General features: G+C 40.8%; 1 long non-coding RNA gene across 1 annotated transcript; it reads left to right on the forward strand.

Annotated features, from left to right (window-relative positions):
- On the forward strand, window positions 1-23982 carry LOC149917114 (uncharacterized). Its single transcript, XR_016468875.1, has 3 exons — window positions 1-321; window positions 10437-10589; window positions 23496-23982. It is a non-coding gene; the product is annotated as an uncharacterized LOC149917114 (long non-coding RNA).
- Window positions 23983-26726: the final 2744 nt, after the last annotated feature.

Below are 26726 nucleotides of genomic sequence, written 5' to 3' on the forward strand. Positions count from 1 at the left end.
ATTCCAACAGGTCTGTGTCTCTCCTGTACTGAGGATTCCACATCAGGATGCAATACACCAGATGATCCACTTGATCGCCGAGGATCGCCGCTTCGGAGCTGTTTCAGCCAGAGTCGCAGCGGCTGATCGCGAAGAACACGTGGATCTCGATCGGTTCCCTCTTCCGGGGGTCCCCGAGACAACAGAGAAGCCCGGCAGATCTCGCGAGAGCGGCTGACGCAGCGGGGGCGTTGCCAGGGCAACGCCTTGAAAAAACCTCCGGGAGGGCAGCGACGCGTCGCTGCCCACCAGGGCGGAGAGGAGAGGCGTTATCACTGTGAGGTAAGTGGCAGGTGCGGGGTCACCCATTAACGACCTGGTAAGGGGGCGAGGGCAGAGCCAGCACTATCAGCAGCAGGGTGGGGCTTATCGGTCACGCCCTGTTAAGGCTATTCTAGTTGTGCTAATTAGTCTTCAGGTTCTCCATGGCTCCACCCCGGCGGAAGGCTACTGTCTCTAAAAATAATGTGGGGACCCAGACAGAGGCCCCCTGCACATGTAAAAGAAAGACTGCCAAGAAGAATGCAGAGGTGCAGACTGAGGTCCCAAAACAACATGCTAGTGTGCAGGTCACTGGCTGTGATGAGTGCCAGAGCCTGGCCCTTGCAGTGCCAGGCGATGGAGGCAGCACTTGTGTAAGATGTGACCAGCTAAAGGACTTACTTTGCCTTGTGGTCAACCTGAAGGAGGAGGTGGAGAGGCTAAGGACCATAAAGGAATGTGAGAGGGAGATTGATTGGTGGTGCCAGTCCCTATCAGCCCAGAGATCTTGGCACACAGCTGAGGCTCTGCGTGGAGCGTGTCACTCCCTGCCGCCTTGCAAACAGGTAGTAGAGGGGAACCGGCAGGTAGACTGTGTTCCTGCTGCAGTGCAAGGCAATTTGAGAGCAGAGCAAGGCAATCTAAGGGAGGAGGAGGAGTGGAAAAGGATACCAGCTCGGCGAAGTGGGCGTCCTCCATCCCGACCATCCTCGGCTCCCCAGGTGCCTCTGCAAAATAGGTTTGAGGCCCTGAATCTCGAGGGAGAGGTGAGTGAGGGGGTGGAGGGAGGTCCACCTGTAAGGTTGCCTCGGGCGAAGCGGTCGACCCCACGCCTCAAGACTGCCTCCGCCCGGAAGGACAGAAGGGTGGTTGTCATAGGTGACTCCCTGCTGAGAGGAACGGAAGGCCCTATATGTCGGCCTGACCCTACCCGTAGGGAGGTGTGCTGCCTCCCTGGGGCAAGGGTCAGGGATATTGCTAGGAAACTTCCTGGTCTGATTGGCCCTTCTGATTATTACCCATTATTGATAGTTCAGGCTGGCAGCGATGAAGTCGCTGAGAGAAGCCTGAGGTCTATCAAGGAAGACTTCAGGGGACTGGGGCGGGTAGTTGAAGGAACGGGTGTGCAGGTGGTTTTTTCTTCCCTACCTTCAGTGGCAGGGAAGGATACCGAGAGCATCCAAAAAACCCGCCTCATAAATAAATGGCTAAGAAGTTGGTGCAAGCACAGGAACTTCGGTTTTTTTGACCACGGGGCAATTTACTCTGCGCCTGGCATGATGGCTGCGGATGGAAGTAGCCTGTCTCCAAGGGGTAAGAGGATCCTAGCCCAGGAACTGGCAGGGCTCATTGAAAGGTGTTTAAACTAGGTATGAAGGGGGAAGGGGACAGAATGAGGGCCACTGGGGTTGAGCGGGTAGTTCGTGGCTCAAAATGGAGTTCGATGGGTGAAAAGGGTGGAGTTCAAAGGGATGGAGAGAGGCAGGGGGGTGCTGCTTCCCTAAAGTGTCTATACACTAATGCGCGCAGCATGGGAAATAAACAGGAAGAGTTGGAGATCTGTGTGCGGTCGCAAGGCCATGATCTCATTGCGATCACGGAGACGTGGTGGGACAGCTCGCATGACTGGAATGTTGTCATGGAGGGCTATGTGCTTTTTAGGAAAGATCGGCTGGCGAGGCGGGGTGGTGGAGTTGCTCTTTATGTGAGAGAGCAGCTAGAATGTATTGAACTCCACCTGGGGGAGGGTGATGTAGCAGTGGAGAGCTTGTGGGTGAGAATCAAGGGGCAGGCTGGTATGGGTGACACCGTTGTGGGTGTGTACTACAGGCCCCCTGATCAGGAGGAGGAGGTTGACGAGGCCTTCCACAAGCAACTGAAAGTAGCGTCGCAATCCCAGGCGCTGGTGCTTATGGGGGACTTCAATTATCCAGATATTTGCTGGAAAAGCAACGTGGCCAGGCATGCGCAGTCCAGACGGTTCCTGCAATGTGTCGAAGACAACTTTCTGATGCAGATGGTGGAGGAACCAACGAGGGGAGGGGTGTTACTGGACCTTATTCTCACAAATAAGGACGGGTTTGTTAAGGAAGTAAAAGTTGGGGGTAGCTTGGGTTGTAGTGACCACGAGATGGTGGAGTTCAAGATCTTGAGTGGAAGGAGCAAAGCAAAAAGTAGGATTGCTACCCTGGACTTTAGGAGAGCCAACTTTGATCTCTTCCGGGACCTACTTGGAGCTATCCCGTGGGCTAGGGTGTTAGAAGGTAAGGGGGCCTGTGAGAGCTGGTTGGCATTTAAACAGCTCTTCTTCCAAGCCCAGGATCGGTGCGTCCCTGTGAGCAAGAAATCAGGAAAGGGTGGCAGGAGACCTGTGTGGATGAGCAAGGAGCTCATGCACAAACTCAAAGGGAAAAAGAAGGTCCATGAAATGTGGAAAAAGGGTCTGACCACTCGGGAAGAATATAGAAATGTTGTCAGGGCCTGCAGGGATGCGACGAGGAAGGCTAAAGCCCACCTGGAATTGAATCTAGCAAAGGTGGTAAAGGATAATAAAAAAGGTTTTTTTAAGTATGTTAACAGTAAAAGGAAGACTAGGGAGAATGTAGGTCCCCTACTAAGTGAGGGGGGTGTTCTGGTAACGGGGGATGCTGAGAAGGCGGAGATACTGAACGCCTTCTTTGCTTCTGTCTTCAGTGAAAAAGCTCCCCCTCGGGAATCCCAGGCCCTGGTGGTTAGTGAGGTCTGGGGAATGGAAGACTTCCCTTTAGTCAGGGAAGAGGCGGTCCGAGAGCGCCTAGGCAACACCAATGTTCATAAATCCATGGGACCCGATGGGGTGCATCCACGGGTGCTGAGGGAGCTGGCAGAGGTGATTGCTGAACCGCTCTCTATCATCTTTGAGAGGTCTTGGAGAATGGGGGAGGTGCCTGAAGACTGGAGGATAGCCAATGTCACTCCGGTCTTCAAAAAGGGCAAGAAGGAAGATCCAGGTAATTACAGGCCAGTCAGCCTCACCTCTGTCCCTGGAAAGGTGATGGAACAGATTGTGCTGGATGCCATCTCCAGACAACTGGAAGAAAAGGAGGTTATCAGGAGTAGTCAGCACGGGTTCACCAGGGGGAGGTCGTGCTTGACCAACCTGGTAGCCTTCTATGATGTTGTCACTGGCTGGGTGGATGGGGGGAGAGCAGTGGATGTAGTCTACCTTGATTTCAGCAAGGCATTTGACACTGTCTCCCACGACATCCTTATAACGAAGCTGAGGAAGTGCGGGATAGATGAGTGGACAGTGAGGTGGGTTGAGAACTGGCTGACTGGCAGAGCACAGAGGGTTGTCATTGGCGGTGCAGAGTCTGGTTGGAGACCTGTAACCAGCGGTGTTCCCCAGGGGTCGGTGCTGGGACCGGTCCTGTTCAACATCTTCATCAATGACCTTGATGAGGGGGTAGTGGCCACCCTCAGCAAGTTTGCTGATGATACGAAGTTGGGAGGATTGGCTGACACGCCCGAAGGCTGTGCTGCCATTCAGCGAGACCTGGACAGGCTGGAGAGCTGGGCAGTAAGGAACCAGATGAAGTTTAACAAAAGCAAGTGTAGAGTCTTGCACCTAGGGAGGAATAATTCCATGCACCGGTACAGGTTGGGGGATGACCTGCTGGAGAGGAGCTCTGCAGAAAGGGACCTGGGTGTCCTGGTGGACGACAGGTTGGCCATGAGCCAGCAGTGTGCCCTTGTGGCCAAAAAGGCCAATGGCATTCTGGGGTGCATTAAAAGGAGCGTGGCCAGCAGGTCGAGGGAGGTGATCCTCCCCCTCTACTCTGCCCTGGTAAGGCCTCATCTGGAGTACTGTGTCCAGTTCTGGGCTCCCCAGTACAAAAAAGACAGGGATCTCTTGGAAAGAGTCCAGCGGAGAGCCACAAAGATGGTGAAGGGCCTGGAGCATCTCCCCTATGAGGAAAGGCTAAGTGAGCTGGGTCTGTTTAGCCTTGAGAAGAGAAGACTGAGAGGGGACCTGATCCAGGTCTATAAATATCTAAGGTGTGGGGGGCAAAGTGGCGAGGCCAGACTCTTTTCAGCAGTGTGCGGAGACAGGACAAGGGGAAATGGCCAGAAGCTGGAGCATAGGAAGTTCCGCACCAATGTGCGCAAGAACTTCTTTACAGTGAGGGTGACGGAGCACTGGAACAGGCTGCCCAGGGAGGTTGTGGAGTCTCCTTCTCTGGAGATATTCAAGACCCGCCTGGACGCCTACCTGTGCGACCTGGTGTAGGGATCCTGCTTTGGCAGGGGGGTTGGACTCGATGATCTCTGGAGGTCCCTTCCAACCCCTACGATTCTGTGATTCTGTGAGGTCTCACCAGCACAGAGCAGAGGAGCAGGATCACCTCCCTCACCCTGCTGCCCACACTTCTTTTGATGAAGCCCAGGATGTGGTTGGCTTTCTGGGCTATAAGGGCACACTGCTGGCTCACATCCAGCTTCCCATCCACTGCTGCCTCCAGGTCTTTTTGGCAGATCTGCACTCCATCCTTTCATCCCCCAGCTTGTTTTGGTAGTAAGGGCTGCCTTGACCCAGGTGCAGTATCTTGCATTTGGATTTGTTGAACCTCATTTTTAAATGACTGCAGACATTTTTCTGTTTAAACACTGTCCAGTGAAACTATTAACCAAAGTTAGAACATAAGAAATGTGTTGATTCAAAGGCAAGAAAAATGCAGGAGCCTGCAAGTATGATTGTAATGCTTCTATAAATTTGTCTTTGGGGAGTGAATCTGACATACCTACAGGAATTTAGGCAAGGACTGGTGGTGCCATCTGCTTACCTTTCCACAGCAAGTTTCAACAGATTTCTATTCCCAGACTCCATTGCCAGAGAGGCCAACTGGCCCCAGAAACTGGCCAGAGCTTTGTGGTCCTTGTCAAAATTATAATCATAGAATAGCCTAGGTTGAAGGGGAGCTTTAGAGTGGTCAAATTCCAACCCCCTGCTATGGGCAGGGCTGCCAGCCACCAGATCAGGCTGCCCAGGATCCCCTCTAACCTGGCCTTGAATGTCTCCAGAGATGAGGCATCCACAGTCTCTCTGGGCAGCCTGTTCCACCAACTTGTCAGCCTCTAGAGTGAAACATTTATTCCTAATATCTAACCTAAATCTGTCTTCATGGAGCACTGATCTCCGGGGTGATTTGGTACCTTTGAGTATTCACGCAATAGTTCTGGAGTTTTAAGAGTTAGTATCTGAATAAGCTCCTTTCATCTGGAAATGTTTTACAGCCCTATAATCAATCCCTCATGAATCTGTAATTCAGGGAATCACATTATAAAAGTACTGGCTCTCCTAAAGATATGATGAAATAAGATGCTTAAGTAATAAATTCCTATGGGTGACCTGTTTTACATTCAGCTTACTTCAAAGCACAGAATATTTAATGAATGTCTTGTATACCACTGGGAACTGCATAAATAATAACAGTAATAGGGATTAAAGCAAACTATAGTAGCAAGGATCATGTGGAGCTGAAATTACAAGGTAACTCATCAGTTTATAGAGCAAGACAGAGTTTTAAGGTTGAAAGCATACAGTGTTTTGAGCAAGCTGCACTCGCAAGAATTGACAAAAATATGGTCTATGAATAAATTGTGTTAATGAAAAACATTGTATGGAAGAACTGTAGCATGTTAAAAGATTATGACAATCACAATATTTGGATCTGGCTTGAGACCAAAAAAAGGAAGTATGTTCCTAACCTTCCATGGTATGGAGTTCGGTTTCTAGATGCAGATATCTACTTATTCCTATTTATTAAATAAAAATTTCTTTGCTTTCTTGTGTTTCTTGTGTAGATGAGCAACAAACTGATCTAAAGCCCTCTGGAATCAATGGAATTATTATCATTTATTTACTTATTTGTATTATTTATAAATATTTATTATACACAAGATGAGACTTGATATAGGTTATCATCTTGTATCTTTTGGGGATGAAAGTCTAATTATTTTGTGCATTTGATTCTCAGTGGGGCTATCTTGCCCCATCCTTGTTTAAAACACCACATGCTAAACTCTCAGGTGTGACTCAGAAGTCCATCAGTGTATGTTTATTTTGTGTAGGAGGTCAGCCACAAAGCTGGGATTTGCTGTCTGCACAGCCAGAAAGCTTGACTCTAGGCACAGATTATTGTATAGGCTCCCAACTGCTCGTGTATTGCTATTTTAATACACTAATAGCTAGCAGGCACAAGTATATATACCTGTGTCAGCCTACTTGTGCTGCTGAAACTGTAAAAACCTGTTCTGAAGCTAAGTGGATGAACTGAAGAGCAGCCTGTGTTTTATGAGCATTTTTAAACCACTCATCAATATAGTATTATTGGCACAGATAGCCCAACAAATATGGAAGTACTTTTGTGAAAAGGTATAGATGCAAAGGCATAGTCAATTATTGCAGTTAAGCATCAGGGTAACAGATAATACCCTGATAGACTGAGGAGGGGGAAAATGCATATGTTTCTCCCATTCTGCTACATAATTCAATGTGAAATTTCTGCTGCTTCTCAGATGTCTTTTAGTTCAGTCCTCCTTCTGCAGCAATCGTAAAGGCAAAGTTCTCTTTATGTAGATGTCTTGAAGGTTTGATTACGCTGGAAGACTCTGAACTGATTCCAATATTGAAGGAAAATGAACGTGTTGGTCAATGTTCAGCTGTGCAGTTAATATATTTTCAATATATAGGTAGGCAGAATTCCACCAGGGTAGTATTGGCATGAACTTTATTGCAAAATGCATTGAATGTTGAACTTCCTGACAACAGATATTGACATCCAATGTAGTTGATAACAAGAAATGTCATTAAGTACTAGCAGATAATGATTTGAGGAACTGGCCTAAGAGAGGAACAGAAAGATCAGTGTTGATATACAGACAGCTGTGCTGGTACTAGCTCTGTAAAAATGACAGCAAGTAAAACAAATTTCTGAGTCCAGGAGCATGTGGTATGTTTCTAGATGACATAAAATGTCCCTGTCAGTTTGAAATATGAAAATGTTTTTGTATATTCTAAACACTTCTAACTTTCAATTACTTGTTAATACAAGAGACATTCTTGAGAATTGAGATCTGTAACAATCTCTGAATAATTTCCTGCATGAATGACTGTATGTAATTTATTATAGTTGTGTGAGTATTGCTAAGAACTGGTTAGGATCTTCACAGGTTCTACTTCTCCTTAGTAAACACTTGCATACTGAATGTGAGCATTGTTTTTGCTATAACAACTCACTTGTACTGTTCATAATATTATGAAATGCAACCCTACACTTAACAGAACCATATAACTTAGAAGTATATTTTTCACTGTCTAGTTTATCATTCCTTATAATGTTGTTATATTGCTGTTTTGCAGTTCATGCGTATTCAGAAATATACAGAAGTCTGAGGAACACAGTTATTGTCTTTTAACATTCTAAGTATAAAAAGTGGATGAAGATAAAGATCTTGTTTGTCACAGGCCACGAATTCTTATCAATTATTACATCTTTTCAGATCTTCATGCTTCACAATGAAATCAGAGTGCAAATTGTACTTTTATAACTATAAAAAAGGTTTAAAAAGGGCTATAATTCTTGTGAGAAAGTTATTAACCAAGGCAATTTGTGACAGAATCTAAGGAGCAACTGACTTCTCTGTGAGTTTCTATAGATTTTCAGACTGTATAAAATGGCAGAGTTTTGAAATACTGAGAAAATGGGGAGTGAAGGGCACACATCAGGAGGCAATGCAGTGATGGGGTCAGCTTTGCTGTGCTGGCCTGTGGTTGGGCTCTCTGGACAGAGGGAGGAAGGACATGCAGGTTCGAGTTTCTGAAAAAGGTGAGAGGGCAGTCATAGCATATAAATATACCTGTGTATTGTTGCATAAAATAGTAACAAAGCTTAACAGCTTCATCATTCCAAAAGCTGGATCAAGTTTTCCTCATGCTATTCATCGTATTTTTTGCATTGCACTGCAGCAATACTTCTAGCTCCTCTCTACATCTCCAGACATCTTTTCCTGCCCATAATAGCCCAAGATCACAGAATCATAAAGGCTGGAAAAACCACAACAATCACAAGGTGAAACTCAGCATGTCCATCAGTGCCACATCTCTACCATTTTTGAATACCTCCAGGGACGGTGACTCCACCACCTCTGGGCAGCCCGTTCCAGCACCTCACTGCTCTTTTGGAGAAGAAAATTTCCTGATATCCAATCTCAGCCTCCCCTGGTGCAACTTCAGACCATCAGCTCTCAGAGTCCAGCTGGTCAAACTGAGAGCAATTAGCCCATTTTTTGCTGGTTTGGAGCCATGCCTTTGCCCAGAAGTCCCTTGAGGGGAGCACAAGCCCTGACGTCAGCCTTCCCCACCTCTGCTGTTCCATGAGTGTGTTCTTCCCAGCTTCTAGGCTTCCTTCCAGTTGTTTTCTCCCTTCTCATCCTCCAGGTCCATGTTGACCAATCTCAGGCAACAGAAGGACGGTTCACCAAGAGCACGGTAGTTGCTTTGAGTCTTTCTATTAACAGAACCACAGCTCCAGCAGCAGTCACATCTCCTGCCTTCAAGACCACAACTTCTGAGCCAGACTATGAATCTTGTGCCGAGATGCAGCAAACTTTAAAATATCATCAAGCAAAGTCCTTAACACCTTTGATTTGCCAAACAGAAATTCATCCTTATGAGATATTTTTGTTGAGAAAGACCTAAGGCCAAAGTTCCTGGACACAAATAGTGGAAAACCTCTCCAGGCAACAACAGCTAGAATCTAATGTTTAGATTAGTATATTTCAGCTACTTAATTCATTTTCTGATTGCTTTCTTAGGTTGAGTTGTTATATTTCATTTAGTATGCAAATCTATATTCCATGATGTTCTTCATAATTTCAGCTTTAACTCTGAAAATATGGCTCACAAGCTTCAAGACTGGTAAAGAAAAGAATCCCCAAGATCAAAGAGGAGGTAACAGATGAAAGAAAACTAGAGAAAGCCTTCAGGGATTATCAAGGAGTATTGAGGAAGAAGACACCAAAAATGCACTCAGTCACCACCAAAGCGTGGAGAAAAATCTGTAGGGGAAATATAAAGAGAACTATATGGATTATTTAGGCAAACACTGAATTTTTGATGTGTGTGGTGTGTGAGAGAAGAGAAGAAAAAGATTTCTTTTTTTATCCATTGTTCTAGAGGCAAAACCAGAAAACGTGACCTTATGTTAGAATGTTTATTATTTATAATGCTTCAGATGAAATGTAAAATAGTCCATGTTCCATGTGATTTGGAGCACAGGGAATGCCTTTTCTTTTCCAGTGTTTACAGGCTGTGCTAAGAAAACTTACTGTTTCTGTAGGAAACTTGATAGTTGCATCATCACCTTTCACTTAAGTATGGGAAGCAATTGAAATCGCACCACAAATAGATAAGGTTAAGAAAATGCTGACCTACACTAAATCATCTTTCCCAACAGTGCATTTAGATAATAAGCATACTGAAGTCCTAAGATGAAGCTTATTATTTAATGGAAATTCTTTCTGCTGAATTTAGTTAGCTTTTGTTCAGGTTATGGAAGAGAAATAACTATCTGCTACCAAATTCTAGATAATTATTGCCTTTCTCTCTGACATTTAATTGGTGGCACTGGTGGTGGTAACCTGTTCTGCTCTGCTGGAAATGTGGTCAACCAACTTTTCCATGCGGCAGCTGAGAGCATCTTTTGTCTCACTGACCACGTGGAGTCAATAGAAGCTGTGTAAGACCTAACGTTGGCTTGTATTGCATGTGTGACTTTCACTGCCTTAAACCATTTAATTGTTCTCTCTTTGAGCCATCCCAGAATCTTAAAAATTGGATTATTTGGTTACTTTTTAAAATATAAATTAGTCTGTGTCATTAAGGACAGTTTTTAAACAGTGTTTGCAATCAAAGTGCTCTGCCTAGTTAAAAGCAAAAAAAAGTGGCTACTATTTTTAAGGGCTGTTATTTACTGTGTTCATTATCTGATGATCCTTTTGAAGACTATATGAACAAATGCCTTGCATCATGGAAAATATTTTTACTTCTTTTATTCTCTCGAGCTCTAATAATTAGCTCTTTTATCTTGTTTTAGCAGCACACAGCCAGGACATCTAAGGCAGGGAGCCTTACCTAGGACAAAAAACAGAGCATTTTGTAGAAAACTCTGCCTAGGAACCAGCTGAGCCTGCAACAAGTTTGGATACACCAGAAGATTTGGGCTGGGCAAGACTGTTCTGTTAAGTGGGTAAGTGGGTGGAATGAGGAAATGATGGTGGTGTCCATTTCTACCACAGGTTGTAAAATCCACGTGTAACTGGTGCAGGAAGGTCCCTTCAAGCCTCAGACTTGTGAAAAATGGATAGGATTTACTACCATAAGTGTCACCACAGCCAGTTATTTATCAAAGCACAGTTCATTGCACAGTGGAATGGTTTGTTTTCACTGTTTTCACTGGGCATTTTGGCAGAATTGCCTGGAAAAAAACAGTATCAAGCAGTTTTAGAAATTATTTAAAGGAAAGAATGGAGTGATCCTAAATATACCCTGCTCGAGTTATTAAATTATAACAACAACATTAGTCCTTCACAGGCCATTATTTTATCATTAGCTTAATGTCATCAGTTAATGATGACTTTCAAGAAACATTCATGCAGCTATCATATATGATTTGTTAGATACACTCATAGACAATGGATGCAATTAAAAAGCTGCCAAAGATATCAGCTTTGCAATAAAGTGTTATCAGTATCTACCAGTAATCCAACAGCATGTTTTCTTGATGGTGGAAGACAGTTTTAATTTTACCAACATGAGCGTTTGTTTCCTACTAACCCTAATTTTGCCCTTAGAATCAAGCTAGGAAAACTTCTATCATAAATGATTTATTATGCTTGCAATCTCATCCCCACCTCACCTCTTTGCATAAGGCAGATTTCAGTAATACTAAAGATGTATATTTAGCATATGCCACTAAAAGGAGGAAATGAAATGGTTTGAAAGAGAGTAGGCACCTAAATGATGATACCCCTACAGCAAAATTATCATGCTGCATTTGCTTTTCACTTTGACTTCTTGAGACTGAAATTTCTTTCAGCAGTGGCTGTATCAGATTTCAGAAAATACAACCCACCTCTGCAAAACAGTGATTTAGCATTTTTTATCAATACTGTACAATTTAACAAATAATTAAGGCATTGTTTAATCTCACCACATTTTATTATAGGGAGTTTAAGACTCACTGTGGAAAAAATATTAATTAATTAAGCAGAGCAGTTGGTATGTGCTCTTTGGGACTGAGTCAGCAAATATAAGAGTTCATTTCATTGTTTAAAGAAAGGATAAATCCCAATGAACTGGTTAACATTTACTTCACTTGTTAGTTGTACATTGCAGTTCTGGCACAGTGTACCTGGAAAATCTTATATAGTAGCTACACTTGTTGTCTGCTAGCTTTCCATATATAACAAATGATAGCTGTAGTAAATTCCTGCCTAGCGTTTTAGAATAAAAAGATCCTTATGCACAAGAGAGTTGCCAATTCGGTTTGAATCTGAGTTGTTTTAGAACTCTAAATCTACTGTTTGCTTTTCATTATGGATTTCTTTTGAATATTCAAAGCAGTCTGCATTGACAGTGGGTATAAATTCATGACATCTGTATGTCATCTGTATGGGTTTTAAACAACACTTTGAATGTTACTTTCACCTGTTGTTCTCTTTCCTGGTGCTGTCCTTTCTGCAAAAGAAATATTTTGCACTAGTGAAAGGATGGTATACTATAAATGGGTCATTCTGACTTTTAAATCATTTGCAAATATTTCCAGAAGAACATTTACAACATGGTGGACATCCAAGAATGTAATTAAAGATTTTAACTTCACATTCTTGCATTATTCTGTCACTATCTTAACACAGAACCCTCAATGGCTGTTCAGCAAATAACACAAAGCTGCTTTTTCAGGTCTGCCAGCACTCCTAGCACAAAGCAGGGATGGGACAGAGCAGGGAAGCTCACAAGGTCACAAGCCAAATTGTCAAAATAGCATTTGTCAGAAGGAATAGATTTATTTATTTATTTATTTATTTATTTATTTATTTATTTATTTATTCCTCAAAACCTCAACCTAGAGACTTAATAAAACGCTCTGTGCTGCTTGGGGATGTACAGCTGTTGTTTTGCTGAAAGGTTATGAAGCATTTCGAGGGCACTTAGATTTATTTGCACATTGTTGCTGATGACTCATAAAACAAAATGCTGTTTTCGAAGGGTTGAGTTGACAAAACTCTTTGTTTTACTGTACTAGAGTTTATACAATCCCTTTCCCATTAACCAGGGAGACGTTTCTGTTGTGACAGCAGCCTGAGAGACCTCCAGGGTAGGTAGTGAAGCACTGCACAGGCTGTCCAGAAAGATAGTGGTGCCCATCTCTGCAGATATCCAAGGTCAGGGGATGGGCTCTGAGCACACAATGGAGCTGCGTGTGTCCCTGTGCATTGCAGGGGGTTGGACCAGATGGCCTTTAAGGGGTCCTTCCAATTCAAACAAATATATTATTCAGTACTGCTTTCTTCTTTCTTATATCCTGTTAAGACACTGTCTTGAATTTCTCCTGACACCCTCCCTGCTACAGACACTCAAAAATATTTGCAAGGCTAGGCTGAGAGAGTAAAAACTTCTTCCATTCTACCTGTTCTACTGTAAGGTTGAGTGTTAAGAGTATAACCACACGTTTCAGCTTTCGTGGCACCTTAGAGAAATTTGGAGAATTTAGATCGACCGTCCTTAAAATGGGCAGCTCTAAGCAAAAGTGAGGCTTTCCTTCGCAGTGCTCCTCACCTCCATAATCCTCTCTTTCCATGTATGTGGAAGTCTCAAGCTATATGGAGTTATGAAGCTCTGAAAGAAGAGACTGGCTGAAAGGACAAGAAGCACTTCCAAATAAACTTTCTTCCTCAAAAACCTTAAATTCAGCAAATTACCTGGACTAGGAGCTGGCATGCTGTTAGAAATTTATATCTGACTGTGTAAAAATCACACCAAAAAAGCACTGCACAATAGCTGAATTTTTGTTTGCTATAGTGTATCTAGTCTGTTTTTAATACGCTATATATTTTGATTTAGATCAGCTTAGTTACTTGAAAAAAATTCTGTATTTTAGCAGTAACATCACAGAGTGGATTTTTATGGGTGGACTGCAAGTGGAGGAACAGATACTCATCCAGAATAGTAATAAATGCAAATGCAGCACAAAAGATCTCCATGAATCTTCCAGTGAGTCAGTTTTCTGAGGTGGCAACAATCTGCAGTTGGAATCTTTCTATTTATTGTTCTGGAGGCTTTAAAGATCTTCATCTGCAAGAGCAGGGGCTGGAAGGTGTTGGTGCTGGCTGCTGGCAGTTCTTAGTGCTTTTTCTAATTTATTCCTCGGTGTAATACAGCCATGGCAGACAGAGGAGAGAACTGAGTTCCTGGATGCAGAAGGGGACGTTTCAACTGAATTTGCCAAACAAATGGTTTTCAGCTCTGTGATGGAAGTTGAAATACTCTGTGCTGCATTAATAATGACAGTGGCATTGCTTGCAATGGGAGCATATTTCTACATGTTCAGAGACACATTTAGGAAGGAAATTTTAATGAACTAATCTGTAACTTAGAGTGAAGTTAAGGGGTTAAACAAGGTTTATCTGAAAATTAATCCAGTTTATGTCTCATTACAGGTGCAAAGAAATGACAAATGCAAACGTGATTTGTTTAAGCAAATAAGGCAGATTAAGAACAGTTGGAAAAAAAAGGAAATTTTCCATTCAATTCCAGGCAATTGTAAAAGTTGTAGCCGTGTCTCACAGCAGTGGGATATTCAGGTGTCTACCTAACAGGGGTCAGAGGGATGGCTGAGGTCCTCATTAGCACAGAGAATTCTGCTACAGAGGAGGAGAGGAAGAATGAGGAGATGTCTTCCTGAGCAAATGACTTTGAAGGAATTTGCTTTTTAAAAGGCGTCCTGAGTTTCCTAAGTTTCTATTCATGATAATACTGCCTAGATCTAGTGATCCCTATCCATGAATGCTATGAACATTCCTACTTAAGGACAGCCCCAACTTCAGAAGTGCCATTTGCCTGTCAGAACGAAGCACTTGCAACCACTTTCTGAAGTGACAGTGTAATGGGACAGTTCTGGGGGAAAATGGTGTAATTAATACCGGGGGTGAGACTGGGACAGCAGCCTTTCCTTTCCAATCTGAGAGAATAACTTAATACACGTGGCGACTTAGTAAGTTCTTTACTCGTGTGAGACATTATCCATGTATGTGAGAAGCTGTGGTTAGTAAAAATTGCTTGTCACTTTTCATACACTCAGGAAATTTAGCACCTCTCAAATCTGAGCATTTCTTTCCATCTGCCTAAAACATCATCGTTTCAGACTTTTCTTACCCTTGCAGAGTCAGCTAAATTTGAACCTCAAACGTGACTCAGCATAGCTGCTTCCATTCCAGTAGAAGAGCATCATTTTATACCACGTTCATCAAATTTTCTCTGCCAGAGATGATCTATTACAGATATTATTATCACAAAAGTTGTACCAACAAGCAAAGTGCAGGGTGCAATTACAGTGAGCTGCAAGTTGTTTTCTCTGTCTGACCGTTTCAGTGACATGACAGTCTTTTCTTCTTACATATTTGTTTCTTTCTCCCTTCAGGGTCTGTAGAGTTAAGGCACTCGCCTTTACATCATGATTTTATATATCCTTTTTTATGTTATCATGCTTATCAATTCAGCAATTAATAAAGTTCTCAATAGCAGAGAAGAGGTGGAATTCAGAAATCCTGCTTGGGATCAATAAGTATTGTGTTCCAGAGGACAACTCTTTGTAGGAACAGTACAGCTTTCCAGGGAATAAATTTCGCATAACAAATGCTCTACAGAAATCCTCCACAGATATATGAGGCTGAAATTCAGACAAAGGGCAGTGTGAGTGAAAATAAGGATGAAACAGAGCTGGTGCGCTCCGCCATCGGTCTGGAGAAGAAGAGTGCAACACTTCCATTTCCACTGCTGATTTAAGAGCTGTAGACTCGGTTTGATAAAGTTTCAGTTGGCTGCTTGAATCCTGTTAAAGGAAATAGGTTTGCCCTTTATCTTTCACTGGCTCCAGCACGCTTATAGATATTAATCTGGAGCAGAAGACTGATTTCTAGCACAGAATAAATGTCAGACTGGAAATGATCTTTGTCATCCCATCCAAGTCATACAAAATTCTTTGCATCATCCCTCCCAGTCCTGCAAGCCTAGAGGAAAAAAAATCACTCTGGTAACTCTGATTTGAGGTTTGGGGACATCTGAATTCAGCTTTTGACTTTACCTGAAGCATCAGCAACAAGTCTGTAAGGCAGTTATAGTCAATAAGGTGGAGGTGTGTGATCGTATCCTAACCTTATTCTTCAATGACTGTCATGCAGTCATCAAAGCGACTGTAGCTAAACCAGTTACCTCAGTTCTGATCCTAAGCAGACCCCAGGTAAGTGGAGCATGCATGAGAAGTGTCATTGATGTACTAGGGCTGTCTGATGAGCAGATTACAGCTACAGTTACAGCAACCTGGTCTAGAGAGAAGTGTCCCTGCCTATAGCAGGGGGTTGGAATTTAAAGGTCCTTCTAGCCCAAACCATTCTATGATTCTAACTCATCAGAACAGGCCATAAAAAAACAGACTACAGCTTGCCATGCATCGTGGATTGGAGGGACAAAAGGGTTCTGGTTTGCTTTCTGTCAAAGGAGTAGGATGCTTTATTAGTAGGCAAATGAAGTGTCCAGATGTTACGGAGTAAAGGCAGGAGGAATACTGCAAGCATCCCAGGCAGCTGGATGACAACTTGCACATATTTTAAGGAAAAACAGGATAAGATCTGTTAGTGCCAATGATTTGCATGAAATCCAATTCAGCCTAAGTGGTACCACAGAAGTCATTTTGTGTTAATAGAAAATGATAGACCAGATTAGTCATCCTTATAGACATCTTGGGAAAATAGGTTTTGTTTTCTGAGAGCTATGTGATGTAGGGGATTTTGCTTCCTTTTTTTGACACGTTGCCTAAATGAAGTAAATGATTCTCTTTAAGGATAGCTCAAGTGTAGAATTAAATATTTGTGTTATTTTCTCTTTATTTTTGGAATTCAGCAGAACTGACGATATTGTTGCAATAGGAATCAAACTTCCTCATCTCTTGTGGACAGAACAAGTTGATAATGCTAGAACAAGGGTTTAATGGAGACATCTTGTGCATATACATCTTGTTGATATGTAGTGTTATAGCCATAGCCAGTGACAGCAACAACCTCTCTGTGCTCCTGTTCTGTGTTCAAGATGTAGCTGCTGGAGTTTATGCTTTCAGGGGCAAATTACATTTTTAATCAATCACAGATCTCAAGTTGGAGTGCCTTTAGAATTTAAGTTTTACCTTAAATTCAGTTTCTATCCATCCATTTGGAGTAACATCCTCTAACTAAATTTTGCTTTCATTGTGAAAATCCCTGTAGAATGCGATAGCACTTTCAACCCATATTTTTATTCAGGACTCATTTTGTAATTATTGTGCATGGTACAGCACTGCCTAAAATGCATTGTTTTCAATTACATCTGCTGTCCAAAATGAAATGAATGAAACAAAAGTGGCGTTATGTAACAGTATTAGTGACAATAGCACCCAATAACCATTGATTACAAAGTAACTATTAATGATCTATTTTCATGTTATTTATCTTGCTTCTGTTATAAGTTCTGATAAGTAGAGCTGTCTCTGTGAGACCAAAACCCTCTTTTCTTTTTTAAGTGCAAAGTGATGGTGATTGCTTTACAGAAGGTCTTGTGAGCATCCTGAAGGCAGTGAAACGTGACATCCAACACAGCTTCATGAAACACAGTTCACAGATCGGGAACTTCACTTAAATACATTCCCTCACTGCCTGTTCAGTTTGAGCATGAAGGATTGTCATGCCCAACACAGGTACCTGGCAGTGACATTGCTTTAAATTGAAATATGAACAAAAGCTGAAGTTACATTCTATTCATCTCAATATTTCTTTTTCAGTATGGCCAAAATAAAGCTGCTTTTTATAAAAATATTGCTTAGCTTGGAGAAGACAGTATCTGTTTTTCACACGTAACACACAATTTCTTTGAATCCAAAAGCACTTAAAGCTTTGTTTTTATATTTTTGTCTAAAACTTGAAACCTTGATCATTTTTATACATATTTTGGCCTATTTTTCATAATAGTGAGAGAACCAAACTACTCAGAAAGCCCTGGAATGTGCAGTGCATTACTATACTTCTTGTCTGTGATCTGAAAAATTCATCTGTGAACCCTTAATCACAGTTTTATTATAGATGTATGTGTCATTTCCCTGATTAATTCCTTCTCACAAGCAGCCTGATGATTACAGAAATACCATCTTAGTTTTGTGCAATAGCAGTGTATATATGAAAGCATCAAGAAAGAAATGCACATTTGCTGCAATATGGACTAGGAGCTGGATCTCCTCCCTCCCTAAAATTCATAGAGAGAAACCCGACGGCTGCCTTACACCTACCATGAGGTCCTGATTGCATTGCATTAGAAATGAGCTGCTCAAATGCTTTATCATCTTTTATGCAACTCAATGCATGAAATCACGCTAAGCCAAAAGTCATGCTTCACCTTGATTGCATCCTTCTTGAACAGCTAGCCTGTAATTTTCTGCTAAATACAGTGTTTCTGCAAATATATCAGATAGAAACTTAATTGTCAGAAATTAGAAATGATTGGTATAATTTCTGACTTTTGGGAAACTGATTGGGATAATGAAAGGTGTCAATCTAAATCTTGTATTTTGCAGTCCAGTGATTAAAGGAGAAATTGGTTAAAATTAATCAAAGAGAAACTAATCCAGAAGTGAACTTTTTCCACTAGTGCTCTGGGCAACGTTAGAATGAGACTTTCTAAAACAGTTCATGCCCTGAAGGTTTTGCTGGATACATTTCAACCATCTTTAGGAATACTCTCTTCTGAGGTTTGACAAAGATGAACGTTCAGTTTGTAAAGAAGGCCTATGGCTTGAAAATGAGACAAAGTAGATCTGCTCCAACCTCAAACCTTAGCTAAGAACAGGAGAAATGTGGGAATTTTTACCTACTCCTTAAAAAGCAACTATTTTAAATACTGAGTTAAAAGGAACTTTAACTAAAAAGTTACATATGGTCAATAAACTAAGAATCATGAATAACAAAGGAATATTTTGCAGTATGTGTTAGAAAATATAAACTAAGAATCATGAATAACAAAGGAATATTTTGCAGTATGTGTTAGAAAATATAAACTAAGAATCATGAATAACAAAGGAATATTTTGCAGTATGTGTTAGAAAATATATAAGCAGAACATATACTTAAAGTTGACAAAGAAAAGACTGATGTCCAAATTTTTTAACTGTAAGGTATGGAGTAACAGTAACAGATGGCCAGTTCACAAAACAGGACTTTTCCCCAAATGATTTATGTTGATTATACAGAAAAACAGTCAGCTGTGGCTGATTGTATGAGTAAAACAGAGTAGGGAGAGGACGACAGAAACTTTTGCTCTAGCTTTCTAGAAACCTTTGATTTGTTCCTACTGGACGTGACTGGGATCCTAATCTTCAGTCCTTTATCTGTTCTTTTTCAATTTCTGCTTTCTTTCCTATTTCTGGTCCTTTTTTCCCTTATTCTTTGACTATTAGAAAACACCTACCATGTAAAAGCATGAGAGCAATCATACTGAAAAGCAAATCTAGTTACTAAAGTGTTTCTTTTCTCAACCAAAAGCTTACGGGGATAGATTTTTAATATACTGAGTTATTTGTTAATTAGCAGATGTTACTGCCTTTGAGGACTCCAGGTGGTACAATCAAATTTTGCAAACTTTTTGCACAGAGCTTTGAAAATATATTCCTACAGTGGCAAATGGATCAAAGTATGTAAATATATAGAAAGAGAAAAGCTACAAGAGGGTTCAATTGTTTCATCAAAGAGATGGATGGGAATTGCAAACGCATGAACAATGGCCTTTGGGGAAGGCTACAGTATGACAGAGGACTGCATGCAAATATGCTGGCAAAATGCACTTTCTTGCAAGTGAGGGGAAAAGTAAAGTCATCTTCTGGGTGCAGTCAGTTATATCTACAAAAGCTGCAGGGTAGATTTTTTTATATTGTGCTTGTTTTCCAAAATTAAATCCACATTTTAAATCTTAACTCATGCCATCTTAGTAATTAGTTCCATCATCTATCTGTGCCCATCACTGCCACTGTAATATTGGTTCATTAAAACAGTTGTGGCAAGGGAAAATTAAAAATGTAAATGCCTCAGGTTTCATAGCAGTTGCTGTTGTGGAAATTTGGGAACACTGTTGACAAGGCAAAAAGTTTCCACTGAAACAATTAATTTCTTTGCTGTCACGCTTCTTCTGCAGCAATGCTGTGGAGGTTACTTAATGTGATAAATGCTTACAGGTAGGCTGGTGTTTCAGTACACCAACAGCGGATGAATCAAACACTATTTCCAGGCATCACCCCTTTGTGCTGGGAGAGATTGGCCAAATGTGCACACAGGGCTGCTCAAAGCCCAGTCTGTGCCTTGCCTCCACTGCCATGGGAAGTGAAGAAAACAAGAGAGTTAGAAGAGCCAGCTGACTTCTTATTGTCTCAAACAACCCTTTCTTTTATTGCACTTGCTTTCTTCATTGCTGCTATGAGAAAAGAAGGGATTGAATTCATCCTTGCAATAAATCCACTGATGTGCGTTCGCATTAGAAAACTTCATTCTTTTCAAAGGCAAAATTATCACAAGTGGTGAGAAGGGGTTTGTGTCACATTAAGGCTTTGTGAAAGAGCCAGAATTCTCATACTTTATTAATGAGGATTTTCTTTTGACAGATGTGCTTTGTATTCCAGTAGCTGCAAGTGGTTTCTGTGTTACAAGGACTTTTATGGGAGATAACTGGGTTACTCACAGCTAAACAGTAATTTTCAAGGAAGAGTTGATAAGATAGCCACAATGCGTGAGTTAATGAGGAGTTTTTGTAGAGCAGCTTCCTGCTGGTTGTGAACCCTTTCATGTGAGGGAACATGTTTTAGGGCAGCAGACTGGGATGTGAGAGCCTCACGCTTTCTTCCTTGTGTCACCACTTTGTTGGCTGCTCTAGATGACCCTGTCATCTTCCTGTGATCGTAGAATCATAGAATCGTAGAATCACAGGATCATAGAATGGCCTGTGCTGAAAAGGACCACAATGATCATCTGGTTCCAACCCCCTGCTATGTGCAGGGTCGCCAACCAGCAGACCAGGCTGCCCAGAGCCACATCCAGCCTGGCCTTGAATGCCTGCAGGGATGGGGCATCCACAGCCTCCTTGGGCAACCTGTTCCAGTGCCTCACCACCCTCTGTGTGAAAAACTTCCTCCTAATATCCAACCTAAACCTCCCCATCTCATTTTAAAACTATTCCCCCTTGTTCTACTGGACACCTTCCTAAAAATCCATGATCCTGCAAACTTTTTCCTATAGCACAATCAGCACCTAGAAAGTGTGTGTGGTGAGGAATGCTAAGATGCAGTACAGCATAGAAGTATTCTTTTTCATTGAAATTATAAGAAGATTAACTATTTCTGCAAACAGTAACCAGCTGATCCCTTCTACAGCTTCTTATTTTCCTCTTCTCAATTAAGCAGGACCAATCGCCACTGTGGTGACTACAACATAGCAAGTGAGCAAACACAATTAACCAACAATTAAGGCAAAATTTTTGTTGTCCAAGGTACCACCGGCTTTTGATAGTGAGGACTTGCTTTTGTAATTTGAAAACATAGCCAGTGGGTAGCATTCACAGTTCCTCACAAAGAAACTACCCTTTCCCACTCACATACCTATTGGTACTTGGTGATCTATATACAACTTATTCAGTTGCATATTACTGAATTACTGCATATTACACTATTACATTGCTCAATTGCCTATTACTGAATCACGTCATCACAGAGCTGTAAGGGTTAGAAGGGACTTTTGGAGATCATCTCATCCAAACATCATGCTAAAGCAGGTTCCTTAGGGTAGGTATTGCTGAATCCTTTTGTACACTGAGGATCCTGAGCCACTGACTCACTGAACAGATATTGAAAAAATTATAAATCAGATTGTTTTCCACCTAATCAAAGATGTAAGAACTCATTTTGCCCAGTAGCTCTTCTGAGGACTGATGAAATCAACATGAAAATTGGCAAAATTGTTGCTGACTGGCAATAACATACTTTTCATTGAGCTTCCTAATTCAATGAGGAATGTGCTTAATTATGTGATCCCAGTGGTAATATCTGACATAATCAGGTTTCTATTTGGTTCTCTCTTTATCTCACCATCCTCATGTAATTTCTAATCTTGCTACAATAATTGCTAAACTGCTCTCCGACATTTAATGCGTAAGTAAGGATAGGAAGAAGGCTAGAACAACGTAAATATTTACAGTGCCACCATAATTAGTCTCATCCATTGAAAAAAAAACTTCCTTGTGAGTCACATAATGAATCCTTCTAAGCTCTGAAAACATGAAAAATAAAGAAAAAAAGTGAAGAAATGTGGTATCGTGGCAGGGGAAGGAACCTCTAAGGGTTTTTTTTTTAATGTTTGCTGTGTTTTGTTTTGTGTTGTTTTTGTTTTTTTTCTGTAAATGAGCAATTATCTCGCAGTAAATTGTAGCACAATGCTTGTCAATACCATGTAAAAATTAAGCCCTTGAGATTACTTGTGTTCAAATTAATTTAGAAAGGATTACAAAACAGAAAATGATATTTCAGAACTGGCTTAAAATTGTGAAAGAAATCGTGGCTGTTGGCCATGCAAATTATTTGCATGTATCCTATTTGTTGGATTTTGTGTGCCAGCAAGCTGTTCTGCATCCTGGAAAATCAGAAGACTCATAATCTTCTGGAATTTAAGACTTCCTATTTCAACAGTTTTGGTGAATAGGAAATGGATATACATCTGGGTATACTGGGTACAACCGCATGTACTCACCATATCTGTGAAAAGTTCTTATTTTTGGCAGTAATACAGAAGTTTTCCTAACCCAGATAAACGACTGAGAAATCCTTTAAAAGGAACTAAGAGCAATCTTAAGTTTGTAAATGAAAGAATCAATGTTTATTCTTTGATAAACATAAAGAATTTCAGTGCTGACCCACCTAGAAAGCAACTGTTGTGGATATTAGGAAGAAGAGCTCCAGATGGGATATTTGCTATGTATGAACATTTTTTTTGGAGGATAATGGACACCGATGATAACAGCAGAGTAAAAAAAAAAAAAAGTAAAGTAAAAAAAAAACAGAAAAGTAAAAAAAAAAAAGAAAACCACCAAATACTTGCAATGTGCTTTTTGCCTGTTCAAATGCAAGTCTGAAGCTTAGGGCATTAAAATCTCAGAAATGCATTAAGTAAAAATTTAGACAAATTATTTGTTTATAGATCAGACATTTTTTCATTATGAAAATTAAGAATGCTTTGTAAATATCACCACTCTGATTTCAAATCCCCTTTGGCTTTAATACTGTATAACTCTTGCTAAATATTTCATTTTTGTATGTCTTTTGCTCTGAAGCATGCATGTCTGTGATGTGATTCAGACAGATGATTCCCTCTTCAAATCATGGATATTTTATTGAAACTTCTGTGAAGAGTAGGGAGCTAGAGAACTGTTTTATCCTTGAAAATTCATCTCCAAGAATACATTATTTGAAAAACTCCACTATGTCAAAAAGTAGCCAAGGGAAAGAAAGAATGAATATGAAAATACAAGGATGAAGACGGAACAGAAATGATAAGCAAGCAACATTTTTTTTTAGTCTCACAGTCTTAGATCTGTTGAACTTGTATTAAAACTGAGCATCAGACCTTCTCATGGGAGAAATTCCATAATTGTCAAAAGAAACAGTTTGCAGAATAGGAAATAAAGTGAAGGAAATCTTTCAAGAAGAGTTGAAGACTTAATCCGTGAAAATAACATTTATGATAGACTTATGCTTACTCTGGGTTGGTAATAGCTGAGATCTTAATTAGTCATGTTAATCAGTGCTGCTTAATTGTATTCTCAGGGTCCTTCATCTTTTGAACTTTCCCACTGCCTCTCACCTAATGCATCAGTTACTTCTTAGGAGCTCTGACTGAGGCTCTGATTGGCTTTGAAAAATTAAGACACCCTACAAACCCCAGGAGAGCTGACGTGAGGAATAACCATCCTAGGACTGGAGAAAAGTGATCATCTTCCCACTGAATGTAGGAGGCACTGGCATTCTGAGATGTATGCCATTGATTTTAATAAACCAAACACTGTTTGGATAATTTGTAATAGGTAATAATTTGTGAAAAAATATGAGTGTCTTTTCATTTGCACAATCTGCAGACTGGCGCCTCTCAAATCCATCAAGCTTCCTTTCTTTCCCACTTCTGTACTTAATATCAAAGAGATATAATGGAATTAGTTTCTGATTCTTAAAAGTGTGTGAGAAACACTTCATTGTACTAAGCCTTGCACAGTTAGCATGCAGAAAAATGTGATTCTGTCCAGAGCTATTCCTTCTCTCCACCCGAGGCTTACATCTGCTGCGCATTAAGCTTTTGAAGATGAGAATTTTGGTGACAACAGATACTGTGCTTTTAGTACACATGTAAGCCTTGAAACTCAGTGGTTACATATAACAATAGTTGGAAGTAAAAGTTTTTCATTCCTATGATTTCTCTCCCAGCATGAATGCCAACCATTAATTAAATCTATTACACTAATATTGCCTGAGAGAACTGGCTTTAAACTGAATATATTTCATCCTTCCTGATATCATAGGGGAAAAAAAAAAGGGTTTCTCAAGTAGTTCATCTTTTCTGAGATTTCTTCAATGTTAATTGGGTGACTTCAGTTGACCTTAATGATGAGTGGAAGAACACCACGTGTCCCTGTAGAAGTCCTACATTTCAGAGATTTAAGTCCTGCATTTTATAGCAATTCCCACTTGAACAGAGATCGTACTTCTGAGGCTTGAGAGCTCTCCAGCTGATAGCACTCCTAGAAAGATCATCACGCCAACCTCTGGAGGCCCGATTGGTTTCCTTTTTGTTTGTTTTAAACCTCCCTTTGTTTGTCTTCTGTCCTTAACGGAGTAAAGTCAGAAATGGAAAGGCAAATAAAATCAAGTATGGGAATATTTTCATAGTGGGTACATTTAAAAGTCTTCTTATCGCATGGCTGAAGCCAAATAGTCTCTTGCATGCATGGGAATGTACTCAAATAACAGCTGTTTGGTTTTTGTGTGTGTGTGTGTGTGACTGCATGTAGAGAAAACAGGATTACCTTTTAGAGAGTCTTCTTTAAGATAGAGGATGTGAACATTTTAGAAAATGATCAGTAAATCAAAGATCCAGCTTTCTATCCACTACTTTTACTGCAGGGAAAAACAGACACATACTGCTGATGCCACAGAGCATAAAACAACATATACAGCTCAGACAGCATGGGGAAGGAATACATTTTAATCCACTGCTAGTTGGGGAGGGGTCAGATGTCTATTCCAACATCTTTTTTTTTTTTTTTTAAATGGACCATTCAGAGGATGATCCTCATATATATGCATGCATGGCATTTACCTGTTAATACAGTATTTCAGCCAAGTCACTTTCCACACAGACAGACGAATAGGACATTTTATATGTCTTGTGAGGATTTTTGCTTCTATGTTGCCTTGATCAGTGACCATAAATATTTCTTTTTCAGCACTATTTCAAAGATAAAAAATATACTGTACTTATGAGAAGCATTGACATAAACTAAACTCTTTAAAATTCAACATCTGAACAGTAATGCACTGCTGTAAAAGAAGTACCAATGGTCACTTGATTCTCCATAACTTAATGCCATGTGAGAAAGCAGTCTGAAGCATGAAAATCAGCCACTGAAGGAGGAAGCCTTATTGAAGAAACACTTGTGACTGCCTTCACCTGTTAACCATATGTTCTTTTTTTCCATGGCTCCTGTACTCTTATTACTATCAACTTTCATTTCTTCCCACTTCATATACATGATGCTTCTGTAGAGCTGCCTTCTACTGTCACCATCAAGGGACCAACTTTAGAAGCTGATTCTACTGACATTTAATATGTAATGCCTTAGCAGAAACAATAATCTAAAGCTACTAATACCTTCCAGGAACTGGAACCACAGCCTGGGATAGCAGCAGTCCTTCACACCAGCCAAGTATCTCCCACAAAGACTGGAGTTGCACTGGATGTGGTGAACAAACTCTTGCTTTAATGGTAACAGAGGGTATGGCACAATGCTGTGGATGCATGAGGTATATACATAGCTGTGCAAGCCCCCTGTCTGTGCATGAGCCCTGACAAAGCTGAGAACAGCATGGTACTCTGTATTTTTCACTGACAGCCCCAGCTCAACAAGGGACACTTAACTAAGGGAGAACATAAGAAGCTTAAATACACGAAGTAGAAATGATAATGCTAAGGTAATAATAACATAATTTGTAAGGCAAATATAGCTGTGCCCAATAGCATATATGAATTAGTTACATATCCTGATTTCAGATAGGGTTTTGAATAATGAAATACAACAGCACATAGTCTAGAATTATGGTGGTTCACTGGTGGATCCCAGGAACTCCTGAAGCTCTAACTTAAGGCCATGGAAATTAAAGAAGCCCCAGAAGATTTCACAGGATTATTCCTTCAGTAATTACTATTACATAAAAGAGAAATGCAAAAGAGAGAGACGGTGAATATATCTTTATCTTAATCCTGCTTTTTCTACTCAAGCTCACAGCATAATTATTTAGAGACATGAGCCCAAAGCTCATAGGGCTTGTTATTCACTTTATCTGGCCTTATTATTTCTTATGATCACTCACATACTCATTCCCCATATCTACTTCATGAGTACAGAACTCAGAAAAAATAACTAAAATTAGTGAGGTTTATGACTGCTAAGAATTCTGCAGAGTGGATCTATAGATCATATTGTCTTCAAACTCTGATAAAGGAACAAAGAAACCCTCTACATCTCCAAACAGTAATTCATCAGCTTTAACACTGACAGAGACATTTTCGGATGAGAAGATTTTGAGAAATAAAAAGTTAAAGTTCATCTGAAAATGGTGGTCAGCAATGTACTGTGATTCTACTGTTCCGTTTATCTACAAGTGAGTTGGAAAAGGCACCAGCTGCAGATTGCTCCTTGAGTTCCAGCTTGCACATATTGAACTGTGATTAAAAAGAGAAAGGAGAAAAAAGAAAAAGAAGAAAAGAGGAACAGCACTTTCAGTGGC

The sequence above is a fragment of the Phasianus colchicus genome, chromosome 8 (assembly GCF_987193195.1).
Source record: "Phasianus colchicus chromosome 8, bPhaCol1.hap1.1, whole genome shotgun sequence".
Taxonomy (NCBI): domain Eukaryota; kingdom Metazoa; phylum Chordata; class Aves; order Galliformes; family Phasianidae; genus Phasianus; species Phasianus colchicus.